Source organism: Octopus sinensis, linkage group LG4, assembly GCF_006345805.1.
Source record: "Octopus sinensis linkage group LG4, ASM634580v1, whole genome shotgun sequence".
NCBI lineage: Eukaryota > Metazoa > Mollusca > Cephalopoda > Octopoda > Octopodidae > Octopus > Octopus sinensis.
The window spans coordinates 22323884-22339173 of record NC_043000.1 but is presented as its reverse complement, the minus strand read 5'-3'; positions in this window follow the sequence as shown (position 1 = coordinate 22339173).

Here is a 15290-nt window from a genome sequence, read left to right as displayed (position 1 = left end):
TTCTTGATGAAATCGTTCACCATGCCCATTGCTTACATCACCCATATTGGGTGGAGAAAAGTCAAGATGAGAGTAGTGAAAAGGAATTATTAGAGACGTTCTTGCCCCAAGTTGCTTATAAGCTTTCAAAAAATCATTCACAGTTGCAACGTAGATGAGTTTTCACTTCCCAAATAATTTTTTACAAGAGAAACAAGCTTTTCCCAAGCAGTTTTTTCTACTGGGCTTAATTTTTCTTGAAAAAGCTCATCCCAAATTAGTGTGCGAATTTCTGGTCCATTAAAAACACCAGCTTTGATCTCAGCTTCACTCTTGCTAGAAACAAATTTTTCACTGAGATATTTGAATCCTTCACTGTCTTCATTCATGGCCTTAACAAAATTCTAAAACAAGCCAAGTTTAATGTGTAGGGGAGGAAGGTAAATTTTCTGAGGGTTAACTAAAGAGATATATTTGATGTTGTATCTCCCTGGAGTGAAATCACTTCTTTTTGGCCACTCTTTTTGATCATAGTGATGCTTGTCATCTCTGCTGTTCCAAAGACACAAAAAGCACTTATGTTTTGTCTATCCCATTTGCAACCCAAGCAGTAAACCAACAACTTGGTTCACACCATATCATTGGTACTGCAAATGGCATACTTTCCTGTTTACCATTCAGCCATTGGGTTAGTGCTATGTAGCAGTTTTTGCAACAAACACGAGGCACCCACTGGTTATCTTGTTCCCCCAACTTTGCACCCAAAGTAAAGCTTGTAAACATTTAAAAATTTCTTTGTAAGATTATTTCTCTGATCTTTTGGCATAAATTTTCCACACATGTAACAAAAGCTGTCTGGGTGATTAACACAAACTTTTCTACTCATCATAAATGCATACAGTAATAGCCTAAAACAGCACTCAAGGAAGCCTATCAGTAAACTAAAATATAAAATCAATCAATTGTAGATGTTACTATAAAACATGAAAAAAAATCATTGAAGTTATTACAGAATGTACTGAAGCTTTGGCTATCACAAAACAATTTTTTCCATCTCTAAATTTCAATCATTGATCACTTTAATAAATAACTAAACTTACTACTAAAACTACTTTTCATATAACCTGGCTCTCTTATTTGATGTACATTGTTTTAACAGCACTCGCAGTTATAAAGAAAAGGGAGTCTGAGTGGCTTACTATAACCTAATATCAATAGCCTACTGTGAGGAGATCTTTACTATAATTACAGCGATAACAAAGTGAAATAAATTCTCATCTTGTGTAGCAATTTAACAGGTAGCCTACATTTCCCTCTATCGGCACTTATTTTTGTTTCAGTGATAAGTATATGAATGTCAATCAATAGCAAAGAGTCTACTACTTTGTCAATATTATCAATTGGTTGGAAAATCTGATGCTGTAAATAACTAAAAACTACACGTGCTTTCTGAAAACTGGTGTCAGATTTGGATTCAGCACCCTAGAATTACCCTAAATCAGATGAAAAAGTTTAAAGAGCATGACAAAAAAATTTTTTTCTTGCCCAGTATAATAATGTAGATACATTCTTTTTATGCTATTGTTGTGTGGGATAAAAAAAAAAAAACCAGAACAGTGGACTGTTGGTTGGGTTATCATTGTCCAAATTAATTCTTATTTGAAATTACTGCCCTCTTAAACATATCAGAGAACATGCTCATTCCAATTTAAACATGGTTTCTACAGCTTATTGCCCTTCATAACACCAACCGTTGTACTGAGTGCATTTTGTTGTGCCACCAGCACTAGAGAGGTTATCATGTTCTCAGTAATACTAAAAGGTCCTCTTCACCCTGAGCTGTTGCTGTTCATTTGTCAATTACCTTGCAGAGTGTATTGAGTGCATGTTATCATAGTTCCAGTGTTAGTGTGGCTGCCTTGTAATCCACAAGACAAAACAGTCTTAACTATTCTGTTCGTTCAAGACAGTGTGATGGAGAGAGTGAATAGAAGAAAGACCCAAGATGAGAGGATGATAGAAGAGAGAACATGATTGGAGAAACTGTGACTGGAGTGGGAGGGTGGTAGAGGAGGGAATAATGGAGGAGAGACAGTGATGGTAGCTACAAATATGAGAGAGAGAGCAAATGACAGGTAGGAACAGAAATGGGTGGAGCCATGAATGATAATAGAGGCTGGCAGAGAAGGTAGATAGTAATAGAGGTGGGTGAAGTCTTGGATAACCATGCAGATGGGTGGAGTGACAGATTAATGCAGTTTAGCAGATTAATGATAGTAGCAGAGATGGGTGGTGTTATAGACAGTAAAGTAATACATATTTTACCTGTGTATACTTCTGAAACAGATTTTGTTTATAAGTACCCTGAAATTAACCAAAGCAGTATCTTACAGCAGAATAATATTTTTTTTAATCAGCATACCTGAAAAGTACTAACTTAAAGAATATGTTTTAACTTTTTTTTTTTATATATTTCAATAATAATTATTAATGGGTTATTGAATAAATGAATATAAAATTTTTAAAAGTAAAGACTAAAATAATGAAATGTACTTAGTTTCTGTGTATATGATACAACAAGAATACACACAGACACACACATATATGGATGCAGGTATGTGTTTGTGGTTCAGACATTTGCTTCACGAGCACTTAGTTTCAGATTCAATACCACTGTGCGACACCTTGGGCAAGTATCTTCTTTAACCTTGAACCAGCCAAAGCCTTTTGTGTTAGGTATGTATACTCAAGGCAATCCAACATGACTGAGATCCTTGTGTGGGTGACAGGAGTCTGTGACCATATATATATATATATATCAGAGGCAACTCCAGGCTTGAGCTCATCATAAATTTTGTATCAGACACATGCCTGCTCAAAGAATTTCATGTTTTTCTGCAATATTTCTAGCCCCAAATGGCTTATTTTTTATATCTAGCACTATATCTTTCTCCATTTCTAAGTTAAGGGTAAAAATAAAACAACCCTGCAAAACACAACTGATCTTTACACACAGATGCACAGAATATCAGCAATCAAATAACGACAGCTGAGTCCACAACAACCACCAGCAATCTGACTGTCGCCTGTACTCTTGACAAGAGATGCCTGTTAGTCTTTTACACCTACCAGGCTCATTCGTGTTTGCCTGATTTGCTGGGTAATTTTTCATTCCTTTAAGATTATTGTAGAGCAGAAACTTTTCATAGATTGGAATTTAAGTCCTAATCTCTATATGAATTTATTGTTTTAAGAAAACATTAAATTTGAGTTGCTTTTAATTTTTGCGATTATCGATAACAACTTGGGCTGTAACTTCTGAGCCCAAGTCAGTGTGTGTGAATGATGTCAAAAGAACGTCTGCTACGAATGATATTTTTTGACACAGGGTATCTCTAAGATGACTACCAGATGCTGAACAAAAGTAAATGAACTGCAACCAGGCTCAATAAAAGGAGTTTGAGTTATTGGCTGCAATTACATACTTGAAGTCAGTATTGGTAGAAATTAAATCAGCCTGCAAATACATGTTCACTTTACTAGATTTATACTCGGGCTAAGCCCGAACAGACCAAGTGGCAGATTCACCACTGATATATACATACATATATATGTATGTATCATCATCATCATCGTTTAATGTCCGCTTTGTTCGAATGTTTTTTCATGTGCCAGTAAGGCGACGTAAGCCTATGCCCTTCAACAGAAAGGAATAAGAGGAAATAGATAATGGAAAAAATGTGTTGAGTTCAGTGGTCCAACATAGATAGATAGATAGATATGTTTCTTTATTAGCCACACAGACGGGACAGATTACAAAGTAGAGGTAGGTTTGTGATCAAAAGGGATTGTAAAAGGGGAAGAAAAAAAAGAAAAAGAAAAAACGATCAATAGGAGATAGATAGATAGATAGCTGGATGGATGGATGTCAGCAGCAGCATTTTAATATTCACATTTCCATTCTTGCACAGGTCAGATGGAATTTGTTGAGGTGAATTTTCTCTAGCTGGATACACTTCCTGTTGCCAGTTCATATACACACACACACACACACGTGTATGTGTTTGTCTCTCTTTGTCCTGACATTGTGTGATAATTGCAAGCAAGCATCACCATCACAGAAGTAGTGTCTTTTGTTTCCAGTCCTCTTTGAAAATATGTCCAGTCATGGGTAAATATTACCTTGCTTGGAAATAGATGAGGGTTGACAACATAAAGGGCATTTGGCCATAGAAAATCTGCCTCAACAAATTGTGTCTGAACCATGCAAGCATACAAAAGGGAACATTGAAACAATGGTGGTATATAATGTTAAAAAGGCGGCGAGCTGGCAGAAACATTAGCATGCCGGGCGAAATGCTTAGCGGTATTCCGTCTGCCGTTACGTTCTGAGTTCAAATTCCACCCAAGTCAACTTTGCCTTTCATCCTTTCAGGGTCGATAAATTAAGTACCAGTTACGCTCTGGGGTTGATGTAATCAACTTAATCCGTTTGTCCCTTCTGTGTTTAGCCCCTTGTGGGTAGTAAAGAAATAGGTATTTCGTCTGCTGCTACATTCTGAGTTTAAATTCCGCCAAGGTCGAATTTGCCTTTCATCCTTTCGGGGTCGATAAATTTAGTACCAGTTACGCACTGGGGTCGATGTAATCAACTTAATCCGTTTGTCTGTCCTTGTTTGACCTCTCTGTGTTTAGCCCCTTGTGGGTAGTAAAGAAATAGGTATTTATTGTTAAATGTGTGTGTGTGTGTGTGTGCATTACTTTCGAATATATAAAAAAAATAATGAAGAGAAATTTAAAACAGATTAACATTCGTTAGGTTCATTAATTCAAAAATTCTGTGCTGTGATGCACTATTTTTTGCAAATCTGAGGATGATACATAAAAACAGTTGTATTGACTGGATTGGGAAAGTTGGAATGCCTTTGTGTTGTTTCTATTAAAGTGGGTTATTAAAACACAAATAAAATTTAAAAAGTTAAATGAATGGTGTGTTTCTGTTACTAAAAATATTAACATTGTGTTTGAAGGACTTAATTTATGCAAACTCACTCAGATTCTCCTTTCACAGATTGGCTGCCAACTGAGCATTTTATTTCTCATATACAGTTACTCATATAAACATACAAACATATATCATCATCATCATTATCATTGTTTAACGTCCGCTTTCCATGCTGGCATGGGTTGGATGATTTGACTGAGGACTGGCGAACCAGATGGCTGCACCAGGCTCCAATCTTGATCTGGCAGAGTTTCTACTGCTGGATGCCCTTCCTAACGCCAACCACTTTGAGAGTGTAGTGGGTGCTTTTACGTGCCACCAGTACAAGGGCCAGTTAGGCAGTACTGGCAATGGCCACGAAAAAATCTTTTTTTTTTACGTGGCACCTGCACTGACAGGGTCACCAACTACTTGCAAGACAAAACAAAAAAACTTCTTTTGTGAGGAGAAGGGGAATAAGAGGAGGTAATCTTGTGTTGGATGGTGAAAGGTGATAATGAGACAGAGAGAGAGAAACAGGTGTCTTACTTTAGAGGAGGTACAAGGTTACCCAGCCAGAGAGAGAGAGCGATCAGGAATGAAGACAGAAACGGATGGGCTGCCACAAAGGAAATGCATGGTTACCCAACTTGAGGGAAGTGCAAGAGAAGAGAGAGAGAGAGTGGGAGACAGCATACACACACACACACATCATCATCATCGTTTAACGTCCGCTTTCCATGCTAGCATGGGAAGGCACTGGCATGGCTGTGTGGTAAGAAGCTTGCTTCCTAACCACATGGTTTTAGGTCCAGTCCCACTGTGTGGCACCTCGAACAAGTGTCTTCTATAACCCTAGACCAACCAAAGCCTTGTGACTGGATTTGGTAACTGGAAGCTGAAACAAGCCCATTGTATATATGTGTGTGTGTGTGTCTTTTTGTCTGTGTTTGTGTCCCCCACCACCAGCACTTGACAATTGGTGCTGGTATGTTTATATTTCCATAACTTAGCAGTTTGGCAAAAGAGACTGATAGAATAAGTATCAGGTTTTAACAAAATAAGTGTTTGTTCAACTAAAAATTCTTCACAGCAGTGTCCCAGCATGGCCACAGTCTAATGACTGAAACAATTAAAAGGAAAACGGTAAAAAAGATTTTATATATATATATAATGGACTCTCCCGTTGTTAGATGACATATGAGGGTTTGACAATTTCTTACTGAAGAACCACACAGATGATTTGATTATAGTAATCAAATGTTTGTGTAGACATAAGCTCACTCCCTCCGTCAAATCAACATTACCTGTACAGGTGCAACTGTATGTCAGACGCCGAAATGATTGCAGAGCAATGTGAAATGAAGTGCTATGCTCAAGAACATAACGCAATGCTTGGTCTGGGAATCAAACCCACGATCTAGCAATTGTAAGTGCAACACCCTAACCACTAAGCCATGTGCTTTTATTTATATATATATGTGTGTGTATATATATATAACACCAAAATAAAATCAAATGGAAATTGTTGTTAAGATACCCATGCTGGTGACACGTAAAAAGCACCATCCGAATGTGGCAGATGCCAGCGCCGCCTGACTGGCGTGTGTGTCAGTGACACGTAAAGGCACCAACCGATCGTGGCTGTTTGCCAGCTTCCTCTGGCCCCTGTGCCAGTGGCACATAAAAAACACCCACTACACTCACGGAGTGGTTGGCATTAGGAAGGGCATCCAGCTGTAGAAACACTGTCAGATCACACTGGAGCCTGGTGCAGCCTCCTGGCTTCCCAGACCCCAGTCGAACCGTCCAACCCATGCTAGAATGGAAAACGGACGTTAAACGATGATGATGATGATGAGATATATATATATAGGGGGGAAGAATTCACGAAAAAACAAAAGATGAAGACAGGCGGTGTAGAAAACAAACAGATGTATTAGTATAATGCTCAGGAATTGAAAAATTCTTTAACATTTCGAGTCTACGCTCTTCCACAGAAAGAAATAAGGAGAGAAAAAAGAAATGTGTGTAGTGGCTAGCGATCTATCATGGCGAATGCCAGACAGAAGAGTCACACAGGAGAGCTAAGAAGTAGGGGAGATAACAAAGTAGTAGTGATCCCAAAACAAAGGTGCGTGTGTGTGTAAGAGAGTATGTATGTGTGTGTGAAAGAGGGCTGATGATCTTGACGTGTATATATATATATATCTATGTGTGTGGTGTGTATGCCTATTTAAGGTAAATCATTTTGCTCTTGTATTGTCCTTTCCTGGACAGTTTTGATGTATTTTACTACAAAAGAAATGAAGACCAAATCTTTATGACAAGAATATTGACTTGCACAACAATTGTGTTAAAATTGTACAACACAGATCCATTACCATGTTGGAAATATGTAATTTAGAATTAAAACAAATTTTATTTACATTGTCATCTTTGAAATATTTCCTTATTTTTGTAAATATGATTCTCTCTGAGCAAACATCTTTGTGTAGGTTAGACCACACTGGTTTAAGATAAAAATATTTTCATAGATAAGTCAGATCTGGTGCATCACTGTGCAAATATGAGGCAGGTGATATAAATATAATGGAATGATGATGATGATGTTAGTCATGATAAGGGTGATAGCTCAGGTGTGTTAAAATCTTACTTCGTAATTACAACAAAGAAGAACAGTCACAACAAAATATATCATTTACTTGCTATGTAATATTGTAAACATAAATAAAATGTAGAATATCGGGCATTCACACAAGAACTGCAGACTGTTTAAACTAAAAACTACAAAGATATTTAGTTCATTTGGCAAGGAGTCTGTATACTCTAGAATAGACATTAATAATAATAATAATTCATTCTTTTATTAACCACAAGGACTTACATAAAATGACATGACAAATTAAAAGACAACACAAGATGATACAATGGGTTTTAGCATGTGTAAACATTAAGAAAACAATAAAATCTCCCAATAGTGGGAGGTGTTTTAAAGGTCCTCATGGAAAAACCCACAAAGGCCACAGGTGCCTGATCAACGGGGCAAGAGCTCTTCATTTATTTCTTCACAGGTGTATGCTCAAAATTGGTCCTTTCACACTGGTCATTCTTCCAACATTCACCCACCTTTCGACAAACTTGCTAGAAGGCAACATTTCCCTCTCCACCCTCACTTTCCTCTTCAAGTGAAACTTGAAGAAGTTGATGAGGGTTTGGCCAAAGAGGAAAGTGTCTGACTTTAGCCCTTTCAGCCGAGTCAACCATACTACCTCTTTTGTTACAGCCACCAGACAGATAAAAACTGCCTGCCCCTCCCAGTCAAAGGAGGGTGGCAGGGAAATCTTCACTATAGACTCAGCTGATAGCCAGATCCATCCTACACACGATAGCAGGTTCGACATAAACCCACAGATCAGATAATACAGTTCTATATAGAACTGTATTATCTAATTGGTACGGAGCCGAGATTAGACTTCAATGGAGACATAGAGAAACTCCATCAAAAACTAGCTCGTCTTTCAAACCATCTAATTTTCCTGTGTAGATGTAGAGACTCAAAGCTGGCTTGAATATAATGACACCAAATAAACCCACAGTTCAGCAATGAAGAAAGTAACTGTCATCCCAGTAGTTGTAGGGGCACTGGGAGCATTTAATAGCCAGGTTTAAGAAATTTGTTGGAGAAATTGGGATTGATATGAGAATAGAACATGCCCAGAAAACTGCTTTATTGGGGACAGCTAGGATTTTGAGATTGGTACTTGGGTGTTAAGTATTTTGGAAAGAGACCCTGGGAGACCTTTGACAACAGGTTGCTGTCTGCTCTTACGGAATTAACCACAGCAAAAGAAATCAAGAGCTCTGAGAAGTGAAATGGAGATAATAATAATAATAATAATAATAATAATAAATCCTCCATTTTGACTTGCTTCTAATCTGCTTTATTTACAATATTCCTCTTAGACTAAGGCGGCGAGCTGGCAGAAACGTTAGTGCGCCGGACGAAATGCTCAGCAGTATTTCGTCTGCTGTTACGTTCTGGGTTCAAATTCTGCCTTTCATCCTTTCAGGGTCGATAAATTAAGTACCAGTTACGCACTGGGGTCGATGTAATCGACTTAATCCCTTTGTTCTTGTTTGTCCCCTCTATGTTTAGTTCCTTATGGGCAATAAAGAAATAAGAAACATTAGCACGCTGGGCAAAATACTTAGCAGTATTTTGTCTGTCTTTACATTCTGAGTTTAAATTCCGTTGAGCTCGACTTTGCTTTTCATCCTTTCAGGGTCGATAAATTAAGTACCAGTTGCATACTGGGGTCGATCTAATCGACTGGCCCCCTCCCCCCCAAATTTTTTGGCCTTGTGCCTAGAGTAGAAAATAATATTCCTCTTGGACTGGTTATGCAGACAGGCTCTGGAAGTTGTTCGAATTGAAATCACTGGTGGAATGGAGAGACAGATATTTTCCCCCTCCTATTTGTAAGGTTTTAAAATTTAGAATTGTTTAATAAAAGTTATTCAAATTTTAAAAAAGAAAAAAAACTTTCATAGTGTTCGTTATATTTCAAGTGATCTGTAGAAAAACTGAGAATAGCTGCATCAGTATTTTCTGAAATACTTTTCTCTGTTCTACTATTATTCCAGAGTTCTACAAGAATGTGTATTGTGATTTTTTTTTTTTTTAAGTACCCAATCATCTGTGGTATTCAAAAAGGAAAAAAAAGCAAATATAAAGACTAACATTAGGTATGCAGGTGTGTGTATGTATGTGTATGTATATATATATATATATAGTGAAGGCGCATGGCTCAGTGGTTAGAGCGTCGAGCTTACGATCGTGAGGTTGTGAGCTCGAATCCCGGACGGGGCTGCGTGTTGTGTTCTTGAGCAAGGCACTTTATTTCACGTTGCTCCAGTTCACTCAGCTGTAGAAATGAGTTGCGACGTCACAGGTGCCAAGCTGTATCGGCCCTTGCCTTTCCCTTGGACAACATCGGTGACGTGGAGAGGGGAGGCCGGTATGCATGGGCGACTGCTGGTCTTCCATAAAACAACCTTGCCCAGACTTGTGCCTCAGAGGGTATCTCTCTAGGTGCAAACCCATGGTCAGTGCTTGACCGAAGGGGGTCTTTATATATATATGTATGTATATGTGTATATACATGTGTGCATATGTATATATATATATGTATGTATGTATGTATATGTGTATATACATGTGTGCATATGTATATATATATATATATATATGTGTGTATGTGTATTTGTATATATATATATGTATATGTGTATACACGTGTGTGTATGTATATATAATGTATGCATATATGTGTGTGTATGTATGTGTGTATATATATGCGTGTGTATGTGTATGTATGTAATATATATGCATGTGTGTGTGTATAATGTATGCATATATATGTATGTGTACATATGTATATATATACATATATATAATGTATGTATATATGTAAGTATATGTGTGCATATATATAAATATATGTGTATGTCTATATATATAAATATATATATATTATATTAGCCTTTTGGCTAACATTAAAGTGTAGTATATATATATATATATATATATATATATATATATATATATAATATATATATATATATATTGTGTGTGTGTGTGTGTGTATCTCCTGAGCTACAATATGTATATATATACAGACGTAAAAGTTTTGTAACTTATTGTTGTAATAGTCATAGATTTATAATAAAACTAAAAAAAAATGTTACAGGAAGCCAGAAAATTATGCAGAAAATACACAGCTATATTAAGGTGAATGTTTGGTGTGAAATTCTCAAGGTATTCTTGTTTATTTTTCGTGTATCACACAGAGAACTGATGGTTCTTTGTTACCTTGTCCTGACCTTCATACCCAGTAAATAACTGCATTCTCTTCCCAAATAACCTATTTGATAAGGGTGTTGTTTTAAATAGAATTACGAACCCCCAATCTGTAATATATTACATATAGAAAAAGGTGTGTTGAACATGAGGTAAACTTGAAGATTTTTTTTTATAAAATGAACACCATATGTTTAAGTGATAGTATGCTCTGTCTATTAATAGGAAATGTGAAGTAGAAATAGTCTACAGGCATATTAATAGCGCATCCCGAATGCATACCTCTGTGATCTAGTAGAAATAGATTAAGTTTACAGAATAACAGGGTTGTCTATGTTTTTGTTTTTAACATCAGTAATATTGACAAACAACACGTCTATAAAACAACATTCTCCCCTAAAAATGCTAGACCTTACAATTCCTTATCATCTCTCATTGCAATCGCACACACACACACACACATACACACACACACGCACACACACACACACACACACACACACACACACACACACACACACAGAGTCTGTAGGCAAGACTGTATTACAAAGGCTGAGTTTCCTTTTCAGTGCCAGAAAATTCTTCAATCTTAAATAAATATTATTACCATTAGGTTGCATATTCTCTCTCTCTCTCTCTCTCTCTCTCTCTCTCTCTCTCTCTCTCTCTCTCTCTCTCTCTCTCTCTATCTATCTATCTATCTATCTATCTATCTATCCCTCTCTCTCTCTCTCTCTTTCTCTCATTTTTTCTTTCTTTTCTCTCTCTTTCTCCTTTTCTTATGCACTGGGGTCGATATAATCAACTTAATCCGTTTGTCTGTCCTTGTTTGTCCTCTCTGTGTTTAGCCCCTTGTGGGTAGTAAAGAAATAGGTATTTCATCTGCTGTTACATTGTGAGTTCAAATTCTGTTGAGGTCGACTTTGCTTTTCATCCTCTCAGGGTCGATTAAAAAAGTACCAGTTACACACTGCCATTGATGTAAACAACTTAATCCTTTTGTCTGCCCTTGTTTGTCCCCTTTATGTTTAGCCCCTTGAGGGCAATAAAGAAATAAATACGTCAATGTCTCTGATCTGAGAGATGGATGGAACCCAAAGCTGGGCAGCTTGGTTTGGGGATTTGTGTGGCAGATATGGTCAAATGTTTACTGAAGTCATGTTTTTACCGAATTTTTCAAGCACTAGAGCTCACTGGTTACAGGAAACCAAGTTCCAGTATATTTGACTTTATAGAAGCTGCACTGATTATCATTAGGAAGGAAATGGAGTCAAAGTGTCAGAGAAGATGGATGTTAATGATTGCTTCCATCACCTCTGTGATATTTGAAGTAAGACAGAACGTTATGTAGGTCAGAGGGATTGTGAAGAGCCACAAGAAATGTTGTTAAACATTTTATCCTATGCACCAACAATTCTGCCAGCTTGCCGTCTATGTTGTGGATGATAGAGATTAGGTAGTAATTGGATTACCCAATAAGTGCAGAGACTGATGGTTTGATAGAAGAAACACATCAAGGGTGTATGGAATGTCAGTCAGGGATGAAATAAATTATTGTGAAGACTTGAAGATTACAAATGATTCATTTTCTGTGAGAGTCAAAAAGTGTTGTCGTCCTCAAAATCAGTGATGTCAATAATTTATTTCAGAGAAAGACAGAGTGAGAGATATATGTCCTTGGCGTTGGAAGAGTTCTAGTTAATGAGTTGTCAGTGGTTTAAGGAATACATAACCTTCACACAGTTCTCAAGGAGATTCAGCATATCACAGAGTGTGACAAGGATGACCCTTTCAGTTACAGGTACAACTCATTTTTGCTGGCTGAATGGAGTGGAGCATCATCATCATCATTTAACGTCTGCTTTCCATTCTAGCATGGGTTGGATGATTTGATTGTGGGCTGGTGAACCAGATGGCTGCAGCAGGCTCCAATCTGATCTGGTAGAGTTTCTACAGCTGGATGCCCTTCCTAACGCCAACCACTCCGTGAGTGTAGTGGGTGCTTTTACGTGCCACTGGCACAGGGCCAGTCAGGCGGTACTGGCAACAACCACGCTCAAATCTTTTACACATGCTATCGGTACAGGTGCCATTAAGGTGATGCTGGTAACGATCATGCTCGGATGGTGCTCTTTAAAGTGATGCTGGTAACGATCACGCTCGAATGGTGCCTTTTAAGTGCCACCGGCAAGGAGGCCAGATAGCCGCTCTGGCAATGATCACACTTGGATGGTGCTCTTAATACTCTACTACCTCGGGGCTTGAGTGCCAGTAAGGCGACACTGGTAACGATCACGCTCGAATGGTGCCTTTTAAGTGGGTTAATTAGGTTAAGTTTTATTTGTGAAATAAATTATTTTGAATTATTTTGAATTTGCTGCAGAAAGTGGGCTACATTTGTGGTGCTGGGAGTGTGTGGAGTGGGGGCACAAGGAATTTGGTTCGAGTTTCAAGGGAGCGACAGCCTGAAAAAGTTTGGGAACTACTGCACTAAAGTAACCAGGTAGTGGTGGTGGTGGTGGCGGTGGCGGTGGTGGTGGTGGTGGTGGTGGTGGTAGTGGTGGTGGAGTTAAACTTAGCAAAATAACTAAGGCTATTGATAGTCTTGTCACTGCCAAGGTAAAAATAAAAAATAACAAGAGCATGCAGAGAGCACAAACCTCAGCCAAGGCAACACCAGCGTCCTTGCAACGATTATTAGCCAGAGATGATTTTTAAAATGAGAATATCTGAAATAAACTCAACTGCTCTCACAAATGAGAATATTAAAAATGAACCTGACCGCTCTCAAAAATTAAGTAAAAAAGCAGGAAAAATAATCCAGAATCCATGTCTAGTACCGAATCGATCCCAAAACCTAATCAGTTCATGCCAGTCATGAGGCCAAACATCCCTGAAAGTTTCATCCGAATCCATCCAGTGGTTCTTGAGCTATCTTGTCCACAGACAAACAAACAAACACAACTGAAAACAATACCTCCACCTTTGCTAAAGAGGAGGTAAATATCCTCCCTACTTTAAACCACCAGTTCTACCTTCCTTGTCTAACCTTCCTCTTGCATTACTCTCATTCTTTCTTCATCTCAACCACTCCCAAATTCTCTTTCCTTTTCTCTTCCACTAATTTCCTCTTCCTGACCACTCCCTTCATACATGTAGAACAAATAATTTTCTACCCTTACCTACAGTATCCAAGTTCTCATAAACTAGGAATGGAGAACACCTTTTCTTGCTCCCCAAAGAAGGATTGTGTCTGAATGTTGGAAACACTTTTCCCAATTGCCCACAAATTTAAGAAATTTAACGCTTTACTAATAGTTTTTGCAAGTGCATACCTAATTAGTCTCTATGGATTCTGTTTTGGTGTGTGTTTGTGTGTTTATAAATAGATAGGTATGTATGTATATATATATATAAATGGATAGGTATGTATCTATATATGTAAATATATATATAAAGAGGGATCGATAGGTAGATGTGTGTATATATATATATATATATATATATATATATATATACATACACTATACATATAATATATATATATATAATATATATATATATATATATACACACTATACATATAATATATATATCTATATATATATTATATATATATATATATATACACTATACATATAATATATATATATATATACACTATACATCAGTGGTTCTTAATCTGTTTAATTGAGCACCAGATTCAAAACCTGGCTCATTTTAGGGGGTTGCACCAACAAAAGTAAAACATAAATTAATTAAAGAAAAATTCTTTATATTCATAGAGGCAAGACCATCGAAGGCTGCTGGAAGGATGCTTGAGGGCCATATGAAGTCCTTGAGCCATGTTTGGGAACTCTTGTTATATACACTTATACATATAGTGAAGATGATGGACAGAATATCCAGGCTTTATCCACACACACACACACATATAAACATACATGCACTCCCACACACATATATAGAAACATATGCATACTCACACACCTATATATATAAATACATCCACACACACACACATATATATGTATCTATAAATATGTGTGTGTGTGCATGTGCGTGTGTGTGTGTGCATGTGCGTGTGTGTGTGTGCATGTGCGTGTGTGTGTGTGTGAATTTTTTTAACGAAAATTATGCTTACAACTTTAGCCAGCTGCATCTAATGTAAACAAGTGTTGACAAATGTAAATAAATGCTTTTTTATCTTTCAGTGGAAAGAAAACATTTGCAGATGTCCTTACTAGTTTCATCTCTCCTTAGAGACTCAGAGGAGAACAATTACTACCATTTTCTGCTGCCTTGGTGAGGCTGACAGCTTACACCCGTTTACATCAAACATGGATCAGGGCTCAGCTAAATTGGTCACTCTAATTTGAATAATTTGCTCCCATGACTTTCGAAAACATTTTTAACGCTAAGAGTTGCTGAAGTATGGAACAAACAGCCGGCATCAGTTCCTAG